Raw genomic sequence first — 16471 nt, 5'->3', positions numbered from 1 at the left:
GAGAACCCAGATAAAAACGGCTATTCATGGCCTACTAATGTCCGAATACCTCAAGGTAAACACTGCACCATCAGGGCTTGTAGTTCGCAATGAACCTTTTATTTTTTTACAAGACAAAACTTTCAAAATCGACTGGTCCAAAATCTCGTGGCGATGTACCAGAGATTGGATTGTTCTCATTATAAAGACTGCAAGTAGGTTGGCCAGTGAACTCAAGGTGGAGATACAAACAATAGAAATACGTATAAAAAGCTATGAATCTCCCACAGACATCAAGAAGTATCTAGATGAAATGAACAAATCACTAAATGAGTTCGAAACCACTCTCAAAGAGAGTAAATATGAGAAATTGAAAAAAGGCAACAGTCGGTGGACAAAAGAAAGAATCTACCCTTATATTAAGGATGATTATAAATCAACCAATGACAACGCCACTGATGATGAAACATCCGACTCGGGATCCAATAGCTCGAATTCTAGTCGGAATAGAAGTCCAAGATATCGGGGGAATAGGAGGAACTTTCGCAGACCCAATTTTCGAGGGACGAGAGGATGGAACAATTTTAACCCTCCCATGATGTACCCCCCACAACAACAATATGGACCAGCCCCCTTCCAACATCCACAGGGACCTTTCCCTACTTGGGGATACCAAAGACAAGACTATGGATATTTTGACCCTTCTACTCCTTTTTTAGGGGCGCGCCAAGGACGGACGAAGGGGAGGAACCGGAGAGGCACCACGGTACATTGGAATACCGAAGAAGAAGAAACCCCCCGGGTATCAACAAGGAGCATGACAGGCGCCACGAGGAACCAGAAGTGAGTCTAGTGGTGAACCTTTCTGATATCGAATTAACAGACCTACAAAAAAGAGTCTTGGAAAAAGGATTGGGATATGTGCCCACAGCCAACATGGATAAATTCCATCTCTGCAAAGAGGTACAGGAATTCATGCGACGCCTAAAGCTGCAGGTTTTCTTTAAAGACAAGGAGGATGAAACAGAGCATGGAGACACCAATCTAAGACCTAAATCTAGGTTTACCCCCATGGATAATACTCTTCCAATTGAACTACTAACATTTGAGAAGGCGGTAATGATGGAGTTGGAAAACATCAACCCGCTAGAAAAACGTGTCTTCCACAACACTACTAACGAAGAACGGAAAGCATTACGAGACCTCAGTAACAACAAGAGAGTCATAATCAAGCCTGCCGATAAGGGCGGTGCAACTGTCATACAGAACATAGAAAAATATGACAATGAATGCATGAGATTGCTACAGGATAAAAGAAACTACGAAATCCTCCACATGGACCCCACAGAAAGAATAAAAACAAAGATTGGCACAATGGTAGAGGAAGCATTGGCACACGATTGGATCACCAAGAAAGAAGGGGATTTTCTCTGTCAAAAGGATCCCAGAATCCCCTACCTATATACTCAACCCAAGATCCATAAAGACATGCAAACCCCCCGGGGCGACCCATTGTCTCTGGCATTGGGTCTATTCTGGAGCCGGTCTCTAGATTTGCGGACGCTCTTCTTAGACCTATGGTTCAGAAAACATCTACGTATCTGAGTGATACCAAAGATGTTCTGAATTTGCTAGAAAAGGTCACTTTTGATCCCGACACCCAGCTATTAATTAGCTGTGACGTGGAGAGTCTCTATACCAGTCTGCCACACCAAGCCACCTTAGAGATCATCGAAGATGTCCTCTTTGAAGACTTCTGGGAATATCAGACACCACGTAATGTGGTGATGGACTGCTGCTCTCTTGCATTGAAATTAGAATTTCTTTGAATATAATGGCACGATATATTTACAAAAACACGGTACCAGCATGGGAAGCACATTTGCTCCTAGCATAGCTGGACTGTACGTGCACCATCTAGAGGCGACCAAAATATTGAACTCCAACAATCCCTTCAGATCCAACATCAAGTTGTGGAAACGATACATCGATGATATCCTCATCATCTGGGATGGAGATGAAAGGAATTCCAAACATTTTCTGACATGGCTGAATCTACAAGATGATTTCTCGAGATTCACCAGTACAACCTCCAGGAGTAACTTGGTTTTCCTTGACCTGAATATTTTCCCCAAAGATGGGAGATTGATGACTACCACTCATTTTAAAAGCACCTCCAAGAACTGTCTTTTAATGTACAATAGTTTTCATCCGACACACCTACGGGACAACCTCCCATACGGTCAGTTCCTGCGTTTACGCAGGAACTGCACAGAGATTGACAATTTCAAAATACAATCAGAGGATCTGAAAAGGAAACTTAAAGCACGGATGTACCCTAACCGTATCATTACCAGGCATATACATGAGCTAAAAACAACTGCCGCGAAAGCCTTCTGGAAGCAAAAGTACCTAAGGATGAAGAGAAACGACCTATTTGTGTGACTACATACAATACCAGCTCTAATTTAGTGACCAAAATCATTAACAAAAATTGGAAAATTCTGAACAGTGGCGGACTGCAGATACCTAAACCTATGTTTGCACACAAAAAAGCACAGAGTCTGAGAGATGTCTTAGTCCACACAAGACCTAAACCAAACTACAACAGTGTACAAAGTGATCCAAATTTTGTCCAAGGACACTACCCGTGTGGGGGATGTAGAGTTTGTGGTCTAACCAAGAAGAGCAAAAAACTAACCTTTAATAATGGTACCGTCTGGGAACAGAGAAATTTCAGCAATTGCAATAGTGCAAATGTCGTATATATGATCACCTGCCCCTGCAACCTTGAATATGTGGGAATGACAAGCAGGGCAGTGAAAATCAGGATAGGCGAACACAAGAGCATTATAAAATGCAGAAAATCCAGTACAAAACTCACCAACCATTTTCTAGAAAAGAACCACAAACCAGAGGAAATTTCATGGACAGTGATAGAAATGGTCAGCAATGAAAAATTCCTGTTGGAAAAAGAACAAAGATGGGTGTTTTGCATTCAGTCCCATAAAACTGGGCTGAATGACGACATACCCTGGGGTCAGCTATAATGAACCTCTTCTGAAAGTGACCATCTAGATATCTGACATATTACTACCTAATATACCCTCTTTACCCCATCCTAAGGCGTGTGCCGTGGTTCATTCTCCACAACTTTCCATGATTACACCAAAGATTTCTAAAGACTATCATTGAACTCTTTGTTTATAACACTGAGTTATGGAAATGAAGAAGAAAAGAGAGTGTGGAAAGACTTCCGTTTTTTGTCCCTAAAACATGTCCCAAAATATGACTCTGCCATTGATCAATAATCAGTAACCTTGCGAAATATTCCCTAGAATTATGAATGATTATAATCTAAACATTGGTAACCTCCAATTCAGAAAAAGAAAGTGTAGAGAGACTTCCGTTTTTTTTCCCCAAACCGTGCCGATAGGCGGTAGCCATCTTGAATGGTTAACGCTCTAGTTCCCTCGGAGAAAGCCGAATGACGATGCGGAAATGCAAGTTTCTTAAACAACAGCAGACACATGAGCCCGGCAATCCTCAGAGCAGCACGGGGGTAGGAATGATGATTCCTTTCTTTGCCGGACATGTGAGTAATAGACTCTGACCTCGAGTCTTTAATAAATGGGTCACAGGGGCAAACAAAAATCTCTGAAATGTTCCGCAAATGACACCAAGGTGCGGTTTTGTTTTTACAGTAACCGCGCTGAACACCCCTCGCCTGCAAGCTCATGGGGCATTGAAAATTACCGATAAGAGTACGTATGGTATTATTGACAAGGTTCTAGTCGAAAAAAAACGCCTATCGTTTTTCATTTTTCCTTTTCATGAAAAAGATGCGAATGAGGACCCCCCCTTTTTCTTTTTAATTGCTTGCTTGTTGGAAATGCATGGAGTCATGATTGTTTGTGTGTATGATGAGATGACAGTGGAACCCAACACCTTGAGGTCACTATATGATTCTAGCGACAGACAGCTAGTCTCAATAGATGTAACGCTTTTTCCTGTTTCATTGCATATAGGGATATGATCGCTTTAGATATATAAGGCGGCTCTCCACCATTATGGTATACAATCAATTGTTTGCGTTTACCATTCAGATTGTTATGCTAACTTACGCATATATGTTGGTTTCTCTCTTTCTCTTTTCCTCCACAGAGACCACATCAGGTCCATTTTTTGGTACTCATTGTATCCATTTTTGCTTCACTTGGGCCAACTCATGACCCGAAGCTCAAACAGTCAGCTTATTTTTGCTGTACAGTTTGTAGGACAGTAGGCATATCTCTGTAGAACTGAGTAATTACACGTAGGGATCACTATTTGGTCCTGATGAGTAAGCAGTAGGGGACTGCTTACGAAACATGTCGACTAGGTAGTTAGCTAATGCTCTACCTCACAACCCCTTCTTAATGTTCCCAGCTAGAGAAGTGAATAAAATATTTTTTTTCTACTAAGCCAGGGAATTTTTAACCTTTTTTTATACTCACTTTGTTAGGTCCCTACACTTTCACTGACACCCGTGCACCCACACATAGCCACTGTCACAACTTAAGTGCTCCCGCGTAGTTCGTTTGGTCGTAGCACGCCCCGTCCCATTATAGGGGCGGGAAGACCCCTATGATGAAGCATGACACTAACGGATTTTTTAGTGTGTGAGGGGTATTTTAACAAGCACATTGTGCTCTCATCTTTCCACTTCTAAGAGAGAGCCTAGCACCGTTCAGAAAAACCAAAAATTAATATAAATATTATCACTTTTTTCACTTTTTTGATAGAATCTCTTTGGTTATAAAGTTCTGTTAGGAGGGTGACTCTATCAGTACCTCTACGCTCCTCTTTTGTTTTGGAATTATTGGCAGCGCACAGCTGCCGAAGCTCAACTGAAAATTACAATTCTTCCTCTCTACCACTACAAGAGTGATTCTGCATTCCACGACAAGCTCTTGATAGATCAAGGGACCCCTCTTTAAATAACTTCATTTCGCTGTCAACGATGGCCGACTTAGGCCTAGCTTTTACTGAAGACGAGATTTCCAACCTAATGTCATCTCTGGGAACCTTTGAGGGTCTAAATACTGCAGGCCCCTCTACTAAGAACAATGACTGGGATGAACTTGAGGAATTAAGGAGAACCCAGATAAAAACGGCTATTCATGGCCTACTAATGTCCGAATACCTCAAGGTAAACACTGCACCATCAGGGCTTGTAGTTCGCAATGAACCTTTTATTTTTTTACAAGACAAAACTTTCAAAATCGACTGGTCCAAAATCTCGTGGCGGTGTACCAGAGATTGGATTGTTCTCATTATAAAGACTGCAAGTAGGTTGGCCAGTGAACTCAAGGTGGAGATACAAACAATAGAAATACGTATAAAAAGCTATGAATCTCCCACAGACATCAAGAAGTATCTAGATGAAATGAACAAATCACTAAATGAGTTCGAAACCACTCTCAAAGAGAGTAAATATGAGAAATTGAAAAAAGACAACAGTCGGTGGACAAAAGAAAGAATCTACCCTTATATTAAGGATGATTATAAATCAACCAATGACAACGCCACTGATGATGAAACATCCGACTCGGGATCCAATAGCTCGAATTCTAGTCGGAATAGAAGTCCAAGATATCGGGGGAATAGGAGGAACTTTCGCAGACCCAATTTTCGAGGGACGAGAGGATGGAACAATTTTAACCCTCCCATGATGTACCCCCCACAACAACAATATGGACCAGCCCCCTTCCAACATCCACAGGGACCTTTCCCTACTTGGGGATACCAACAACAAGACTATGGATATTTTGACCCTTCTACTCCTTTTTTAGGGGCGCGCCAAGGACGGACGAAGGGGAGGAACCGGAGAGGCACCACGGTACATTGGAATACCGAAGAAGAAGAAACCCCCCGGGTATCAACAAGGAGCATGACAGGCGCCACGAGGAACCAGAAGTGAGTCTAGTGGTGAACCTTTCTGATATCGAACTAACAGACCTACAAAAAAGAGTCTTGGAAAAAGGATTGGGATATGTGCCCACAGCCAACATGGATAAATTCCATCTCTGCAAAGAGGTACAGGAATTCATGCGACGCCTAAAGCTGCAGGTTTTCTTTAAAGACAAGGAGGATGAAACAGAGCATGGAGACACCAATCTAAGACCTAAATCTAGGTTTACCCCAATGGATAATACTCTTCCAATTGAACTACTAACATTTGAGAAGGCGGTAATGATGGAGTTGGAAAACATCAACCCGCTAGAAAAACGTGTCTTCCACAACACTACTAACGAAGAACGGAAAGCATTACGAGACCTCAGTAACAACAAGAGAGTCATAATCAAGCCTGCCGATAAGGGCGGTGCAACTGTCATACAGAACATAGAAAAATATGACAATGAATGCATGAGATTGCTACAGGATAAAAGAAACTACGAAATTCTCCACATGGACCCCACAGAAAGAATAAAAACAAAGATTGGCACAATGGTAGAGGAGGCATTTGCACACGATTGGATCACCAAGAAAGAAGGGGATTTTCTCTGTCAAAAGGATCCCAGAATCCCCTACCTATATACTCTACCCAAGATCCATAAAGACATGCAAAACCCCCCGGGGCGACCCATTGTCTCTGGCATTGGGTCTATTCTGGAGCCGGTCTCTAGATTTGCGGATGCTTTTCTTAGACCTATGGTTCAGAAAACATCTACGTATCTGAGTGAAACCAAAGATGTTCTGAATTTGCTAGAAAAGGTCACTTTTGATCCCGACACCCAGCTATTAATTAGCTGTGACGTGGAGAGTCTCTATACCAGTCTGCCACACCAAGCCACCTTAGAGATCATCAAAGATGTCCTCTTTGAAGACTTCTGGGAATATCAGACACCACGTAATGTGGTGATGGACTGCTGCTCTCTTGCATTGAAAGAGAATTTCTTTGAATATAATGGCACGATATATTTACAAAAACACGGTACCAGCATGGGAAGCACATTTGCTCCTAGCATAGCTGGACTGTACTTGCACCATCTAGAGGCGACCAAAATATTGAACTCCAACAATCCCTTCAGATCCAACATCAAGTTGTGGAAACGATACATCGATGATATCCTTATCATCTGGGATGGAGATGAAAGGAATTCCGAACATTTTCTGACATGGCTGAATCTACAAGATGATTTCTTGAGATTCACCAGTACAACCTCCAGGAGTAACTTGGTTTTCCTTGACCTGAATATTTTCCCCAAAGATGGGAGATTGATGACTACCACTCATTTTAAAAGCACCTCCAAGAACTGTCTTTTAATGTACAATAGTTTTCATCCGAAACACCTACGGGACAACCTCCCATACGGTCAGTTCCTGCGTTTACGCAGGAACTGCACAGAGATTGACAATTTCAAAATACAATCAGAGGATCTGAAAAGGAAACTTAAAGCACGGATGTACCCTAACCGTATCATTAACCAGGCATATACACGAGCTAAAAACAACTGCCGCGAAAGCCTTCTGGAAGCAAAAGTACCTAAGAATGAAGAGAAACGACCTATTTGTGTGACTACATACAATACCAGCTCTAATTTAGTGACCAAAATCATTAACAAAAATTGGAAAATTCTGAACAGTGGCGGACTGCAGATACCTAAACCTATGTTTGCACACAAAAAAGCACAGAGTCTGAGAGATGTCTTAGTCCACACAAGACCTAAACCAAACTACAACAGTGTACAAAGAGATCCAAATTTCGTCCAAGGACACTACCCGTGTGGGGGATGTAGAGTTTGTGGTCTTACCAAGAAGAGCAAAAAACTAACCTTTAATAATGGTACCGTCTGGGAACAGAGAAATTTCAGCAATTGCAATAGTGCAAATGTCGTATATATGATCACCTGCCCCTGCAACCTTGAATATGTGGGAATGACAAGCAGGGCAGTGAAAATCAGGATAGGCGAACACAAGAGCACTATAAAATGCAGAAAATCCAGTACAAAACTCACCAACCATTTTCTAGAAAAGAACCACAAACCAGAGGAAATTTCATGGACAGTGATAGAAATGGTCAGCAATGAAAAATTCCTGTTGGAAAAAGAACAAAGATGGGTGTTTCGCATTCAGTCCCATAAAACTGGGCTGAATGACGACATACCCTGGGGTCAGCTATAATGAACCTCTTCTGAAAGTGACCATCTAGATATCTGACATATTACTACCTAATATACCCTCTTTACCCAATCCTAAGGCGTGTGCCGTGGTTCATTCTCCACAACTTTCTATGATTACACCAAAGATTTCTAAAGACTATCATTGAACTCTTTGTTTATAACACTGAGTTATGGAAATGAAGAAGAAAAGAGAGTGTGGAAAGACTTCCGTTTTTTGTCCCTAAAACATGTCCCAAAATATGACTCTGCCATTGATCAATAATCAGTAACCTTGCGAAATATTCCCTAGAATTATGAATGATTATAATCTAAACATTGGTAACCTCCAATTAAGAAAAAGAAAGTGTAGAGAGACTTCAGTTTTTTTTCCCCAAACCGTGCCGATAGGCGGTAGCCATCTTGAATGGTTAACGCTCTAGTTCCCTCGGAGAAAGCCGAATGACTATGCGGAAATGCAAGTTTCTTAAACAACAGCAGACACATGAGCCCGACAATCCTCAGAGCAGCACGGGGGTAGGAATGATGATTCCTTTCTTTGCCGGACATGTGAGTAATAGACTCTGACCTCGAGTCTTTAATAAATGGGTCACAGGGGCAAACAAAAATCTCTGAAATGTTCCGCAAATGACATCAAGGTGCGGTTTTGTTTTTACAGTAACCGCGCTGAACACCCCTCGCCTGCAAGCTCATGGGGCATTGAAAATTACCGATAAGAGTACGTATGGTATTATTGACAAGGTTCTAGTCTAAAAAAAACGCCTATCGTTTTTCATTTTTCCTTTTCATGAAAAAGATGCGAATGAGGACCCCCCTTTTTCTTTTTAATTGCTTGCTTGTTGGAAATGCATGGAGTCATGATTGTTTGTGTGTATGATGAGATGACAGTGGAACCCAACACCTTGAGGTCACTATATGATTCTAGCGACAGACAGCTAGTCTCAATAGATGTAACGCTTTTTCCTGTTTCATTGCATATAGGGATATGATCGCTTTAGATATATAAGGCGGCTCTCCACCATTATGGTATACAATCAATTGTTTGCGTTTACCATTCAGATTGTTATGCTAACTTACGCATATATGTTGGTTTCTCTCTTTCTCTTTTCCTCCACAGAGACCACATCAGGTCCATTTTTTGGTACTCATTGTATCCATTTTTGCTTCACTTGGGCCAACTCATGCCCCGAAGCTCAAACAGTCAGCTTATTTTTGCTGTACAGTTTGTAGGACAGTAGGCATATCTCTGTAGAACTGAGTAATTACAAGTAGGGATCACTATTTGGTCCTGATGAGTAAGCAGTAGGGGACTGCTTACGAAACATGTCGGCTAGGTAGTTAGCTAATGCTCTACCTCACAACCCCTTCTTAATGTTCCCAGCTAGAGAAGTGAATAAAATAATTTTTTTCTACTAAGCCAGGGAATTTTTAACCTTTTTTTATACTCACTTTGTTAGGTCCCTACACTTTCACTGACAACCGTGCACCCACACATAGCCACTGTCACAACTTAAGTGCTCCCGCGTAGTTTGTTTGGTCGTAGCACGCCCCGTCCCGTTATAGGGGCGGGAAGACCCCTATGATGAAGCATGACACTAACGGATTTTTTAGTGTGTGAGGGGTATTTTAACAAGCACATTGTGCTCTCATCTTTCCACTTCTAAGAGAGAGCCAAGCAAAGTTCAGAAAAAACAAAAATTAATATAAATATTATCACTTTTTTCACTTTTTTGATAGAATCTCTTTGGTTATAAAGTTCTGTTAGGAGGGTGACTCTATCAGTACCTCTACGCTCCTCTTTTGTTTTGGAATTATTGGCAGCGCACAGCTGAGGAAGCTCAACTGAAAATTACAATTCTTCCTCTCGACCACTACAAGAGTGATTCTGCATTCCACGACAAGCTCTTGATAGATCAAGGGACCCCTCTTTAAATAACTTCATTTCGCTGTCAACGATGGCCGACTTAGGCCTAGCTTTTACTGAAGACGAGATTTCCAACCTAATGTCATCTCTGGGAACCTTTGAGGGTCTAAATACTGCAGGCCCCTCTACTAAGAACAATGACTGGGATGAACTTGAGGAATTAAGGAGAACCCAGATAAAAACGGCTATTCATGGCCTACTAATGTCCGAATACCTCAGGGTAAACACTGCACCATCAGGGCTTGTAGTTCGCAATGAACCTTTTATTTTTTTACAAGACAAAACTTTCAAAATCGACTGGTCCAAAATCTCGTGGCGATGTACCAGAGATTGGATTGTTCTCATTATAAAGACTGCAAGTAGGTTGGCCAGTGAACTCAAGGTGGAGATACAAACAATAGAAATACGTATAAAAAGCTATGAATTTCCCACAGACATCAAGAAGTATCTAGATGAAATGAACAAATCACTAAATGAGTTCGAAACCACTCTCAAAGAGAGTAAATATGAGAAATTGAAAAAAGACAACAGTCGGTGGACAAAAGAAAGAATCTACCCTTATATTAAGGATGATTATAAATCAACCAATGACAACGCCACTGATGATGAAACATCCGACTCGGGATCCAACAGCTCGAATTCTAGTCGGAATAGAAGTCCAAGATATCGGGGGAATAGGAGGAACTTTCGCAGACCCAATTTTCGAGGGACGAGAGGATGGAACAATTTTAACCCTCCCATGATGTACCCCCACAAAACAACAATATGGACCAGCCCCCTTCCAACATCCACAGGGACCTTTCCCTACTTGGGGATACCAACAACAAGACTATGGATATTTTGACCCTTCTACTCCTTTTTTAGGGGCGCGCCAAGGACGGACGAAGGGGAGGAACCGGAGAGGCACCACGGTACATTGGAATACCGAAGAAGAAGAAACCCCCCGGTATCAACAAGGAGCATGACAGGCGCCACGAGGAACCAGAAGTGAGTCTAGTGGTGAACCTTTCTGGTATCGAATTAACAGACCTACAAAAAAGAGTCTTGGAAAAAGGATTGGGATATGTGCCCACAGCCAACATGGATAAATTCCATCTCTGCAAAGAGGTACAGGAATTCATGCGACGCCTAAAGCTGCAGGTTTTCTTTAAAGACAAGGAGGATGAAACAGAGTATGGAGACACCAATCTAAGACCTAAATCTAGGTTTACCCCCATGGATAATACTCTTCCAATTGAACTACTAACATTTGAGAAGGCGGTAATGATGGAGTTGGAAAACATCAACCCGCTAGAAAAACGTGTCTTCCACAACACTACTAACGAAGAACGGAAAGCATTACGAGACCTCAGTAACAACAAGAGAGTCATAATCAAGCCTGCCGATAAGGGCGGTGCAACTGTCATACAGAACATAGAAAAATATGACAATGAATGCATGAGATTGCTACAGGATAAAAGAAACTACAAAATCCTCCACATGGACCCCACAGAAAGAATAAAAACAAAGATTGGCACAATGGTAGAGGAGGCATTGGCACACGATTGGATCACCAAGAAAGAAGGGGATTTTCTCTGTCAAAAGGATCCCAGAATCCCCTACCTATATACTCTACCCAAGATCCATAAAGACATGCAAAACCCCCCGGGGCGACCCATTGTCTCTGGCATTGGGTCTATTCTGGAGCCGGTCTCTAGATTTGCGGACGCTTTTCTTAGACCTATGGTTCAGAAAACATCTACGTATCTGAGAGATACCAAAGATGTTCTGAATTTGCTAGAAAAGGTCACTTTTGATCCCGACACCCAGCTATTAATTAGCTGTGACGTGGAGAGTCTCTATACCAGTCTGCCACACCAAGCCACCTTAGAGATCATCGAAGATGTCCTCTTTGAAGACTTCTGGGAATATCAGACACCACGTAATGTGGTGATGGACTGCTGCTCTCTTGCATTGAAAGAGAATTTCTTTGAATATAATGGCACGATATATTTACAAAAACACGGTACCGGCATGGGAAGCACATTTGCTCCTAGCATAGCTGGACTGTACGTGCACCATCTAGAGGCGACCAAAATATTGAACTCCAACAATCCCTTCAGATCCAACATCAAGTTGTGGAAACGATACATCGATGATATCCTTATCATCTGGGATGGAGATGAAAGGAATTCCGAACATTTTCTGACATGGCTGAATCTACAAGATGATTTCTTGAGATTCACCAGTACAACCTCCAGGAGTAACTTGGTTTTCCTTGACCTGAATATTTTCCCCAAAGATGGGAGATTGATGACTACCACTCATTTTAAAAGCACCTCCAAGAACTGTCTTTTAATGTACAATAGTTTTCATCGGAAACACCTACGGGACAACCTCCCATACGGTCAACTGCACAGAGATTGACAATTTCAAAATACAATCAGAGGATCTGAAAAGGAAACTTAAAGCACGGATGTACCCTAACCGTATCATTAACCAGGCATATACACGAGCTAAAAACAACTGCCGCGAAAGCCTTCTGGAAGCAAAAGTACCTAAGGATGAAGAGAAACAACCTATTTGTGTGACTACATGCAATACCAGCTCTAATTTAGTGACCAAAATCATTGACAAAAATTGGAAAATTCTGAACAGTGGCGGACTGCAGATACCTAAACCTATGTTTGCACACAAAAAAGCACAGAGTCTGAGAGATGTCTTAGTCCACACAAGACCTAAACCAAACTACAACAGTGTACAAAGAGATCCAAATTTCGTCCAAGGACACTACCCGTGTGGGGGATATAGAGTTTGTGGTCTAACCAAGAAGAGCAAAAAACTTACCTTTAATAATGGTACCGTCTGGGAACAGAGAAATTTCAGCAATTGCAATAGTGCAAATGTCGTATATATGATCACCTGCCCCTGCAACCTTGAATATGTGGGAATGACAAGCAGGGCAGTGAAAATCAGGATAGGCGAACACAAGAGCACTATAAAATGCAGAAAATCCAGTACAAAACTCACCAACCATTTTCTAGAAAAGAACCACAAACCAGAGGAAATTTCATGGACAGTGATAGAAATGGTCAGCAATGAAAAATTCCTGTTGGAAAAAGAACAAAGATGGGTGTTTCGCATTCAGTCCCATAAAACTGGGCTGAATGACGACATACCCTGGGGTCAGCTATAATGAACCTCTTCTGAAAGTGACCATCTAGATATCTGACATATTACTTCCTAATATACCCTCTTTACCCCATCCTAAGGCGTGTGCCGTGGTTCATTCTCCACAACTTTCTATGATTACACCAAAGATTTCTAAAGACTATCATTGAACTCTTTGTTTATAACACTGAGTTATGGAAATGAAGAAGAAAAGAGAGTGTGGAAAGACTTCCGTTTTTTGTCCCTAAAACATGTCCCAAAATATGACTCTGCCATTGATCAATAATCAGTAACCTTGCGAAATATTCCCTAGAATTATGAATGATTATAATCTAAACATTGGTAACCTCCAATTCAGAAAAAGAAAGTGTAGAGAGACTTCCGTTTTTTTTCCCCAAACCGTGCCGATAGGCGGTAGCCATCTTGAATGGTTAACGCTCTAGTTCCCTCGGAGAAAGCCGAATGACGATGCGGAAATGCAAGTTTCTTAAACAACAGCAGACACATGAGCCCGGCAATCCTCAGAGCAGCGCGGGGGTAGGAATGATGATTCCTTTCTTTGCCGGACATGTGAGTAATAGACTCTGACCTCGAGTCTTTAATAAATGGGTCACAGGGGCAAACAAAAATCTCTGAAATGTTCCGCAAATGACACCAAGGTGCGGTTTTGTTTTTACAGTAACCGCGCTGGACACCTCTCGCCTGCAAGCTCATGGGGCATTGAAAATTACCGATAAGAGTACGTATGGTATTATTGACAAGGTTCTAGTCGAAAAAAAACGCCTATCGTTTTTCATTTTTCCTTTTCATGAAAAAGATGCGAATGAGGACCCCCCCTTTTTCTTTTTAATTGCTTGCTTGTTGGAAATGCATGGAGTCATGATTGTTTGTGTGTATGATGAGATGACAGTGGAACCCAACACCTTGAGGTCACTATATGATTCTAGCGACAGACAGCTAGTCTCAATAGATGTAACGCTTTTTCCTGTTTCATTGCATATAGGGATATGATCGCTTTAGATAGATAAGGCGGCTCTCCACCATTATGGTATACAATCAATTGTTTGCGTTTACCATTCAGATTGTTGTGCTAACTTACGCATATATGTTGGTTTCTCTCTTTCTCTTTTCCTCCACAGAGACCACATCAGGTCCATTTTTTGGTACTCATTGTATCCATGTTTGCTTCACTTGGGCCAACTCATGCCCCGAAGCTCAAACAGTCAGCTTATTTTTGCTGTACAGTTTGTAGGACAGTAGGCATATCTCTGTAGAACTGAGTAATTACAAGTAGGGATCACTATTTGGTCCTGATGAGTAAGCAGTAGGGGACTGCTTACGAAACATGTCGACTAGGTAGTTAGCTAATGCTCTACCTCACAATCCCTTCTTAATGTTCCCAGCTAGAGAAGTGAATAAAATAATTTTTTCCTACTAAGCCAGGGAATTTTTAACCTTTTTTTATACTCACTTTGTTAGGTCCCTACACTTTCACTGACACCCGTGCACCCACACATAGCCACTGTCACAACTTAAGTGCTCCCGCGTAGTTCGTTTGGTCGTAGCACGCCCCGTCCCGTTATAGGGGCGGGAAGACCCCTATGATGAAGCATGACACTAACGGATTTTTTAGTGTGTGAGGGGTATTTTAACAAGCACATTGTGCTCTCATCTTTCCACTTCTAAGAGAGAGCCTAGCACCGTTCAGAAAAACCAAAAATTAATATAAATATTATCACTTTTTTCACTTTTTTGATAGAATCTCTTTGGTTATAAAGTTCTGTTAGGAGGGTGACTCTATCAGTACCTCTACGCTCCTCTTTTGTTTTGGAACCACAAGATTTTAGCCAAAATCTTTTTCTAAGGAAAGAAAGAAAAGAGTTTTTTCAACACAAATTCATATTCATAATCATAATCAAGGTCACCAATTGCTATACCCAAGGGTTCCTGATATTGAAATGTGATTTACATTATCCTGTTCTATAAGATGTTATTTCTCCAAATGTACTGTCAGTTCTTCTCCGCTATTCATCCCCAGGGGTGTCTTGGTGTCTAGGTCAATGATGTAGCGTGACTCTAGTCTTCTCAATTTGAGAAGTCTATCCCCCCCTCTTGGTTGCGGAGGTACATGATCTACACCCCAATACTGCAATAGATCCCTATTGCTATCGTGTGTTTTAGCAAAGTGACGGGCAACTGGGTATGTTACGTCCCGATTTGTTATTGCCCGTTGATGTTCTAGAACTCGCAATTTTACACTCTTAATTGTGCTGCCAATGTATTTGAGGCCGCATGGGCAGGATAGGCAGTATACAACAAAAAGAGATGAACATGTGATACATTTATTGATTTCCCTATTTCTTGATTGACCCGGTACTGTATAAGTCAGTACCCTGCGACTATTCTCGCCTGCGCGGCATTTCCCACACGGGAAAAAACCTTTCATTTCTTTCAGGGTTCCACTGTTTTTGGGTTTCTGTGGCATTAGATGGCTCTGGACTATGGTGTCCTTGATAGATTTCAGTTTCCGAAATGTAATTAACGGACAATCCGGGACATCCTTACCTATTACCGGGTCAGTTTTTAGCACATTCCAATTTTTTGTCAATATTTTCCTTAGATGGTTAACATCATCAGAAAAGGTTGTTATTAGCCAAAATGTATTGGTGGTAGGAAGTTCACCCATCTTTTCCTTAGGCACTAAAGGTCTGTCTCTAGGGATCTTAGCCACTCTGCTATACGTTTTCTGTAAAAGTGTGCTATTGTATCCTCTAGTCTCAAACCTCTTGATGGATTCCTTGGCCTCTTTGGAGAAATCGCAGTCACGCGAGCAATTGCGTCTAATCCTTAGCAATTCTCCATATGGTATGCTACGGACTAGACTAGGGGGATGGCAACTTCGAGCGTGTAAAACGCTATTCCCCGCGGTGGGTTTTCTATATAGAGTTGTTTCCAACTTGTTGCCACCATTGCTAAAGACCCTAAGATCTAGGTAATGGACCTCCCTCCTGTTGATTTCGCTGGTGAATCTCAAACCCAGATTATTCCTATTTAAGGCGCAAATGAAATCCTCTGCCTCGCTGGAGGAGCCCCTCCATACGAGGAAGAGGTCATCAATATAGCGTCTCCACGCTACCACCTGAGTTGCCCATTTGGCATTTTCTCCTGCCAGGGCCACCTGCTCCTCCCACCAGCCGACGAAAAGATTCGCGTAGCTGGGGGCGAAGCAGGTTCCCATGGCATTCCCAGATATCTG

Source organism: Lissotriton helveticus, chromosome 12 (assembly GCF_964261635.1).
Source record: "Lissotriton helveticus chromosome 12, aLisHel1.1, whole genome shotgun sequence".
In the NCBI taxonomy this organism is placed as follows: domain Eukaryota; kingdom Metazoa; phylum Chordata; class Amphibia; order Caudata; family Salamandridae; genus Lissotriton; species Lissotriton helveticus.
Note: the sequence above shows the minus strand (reverse complement) of the source record.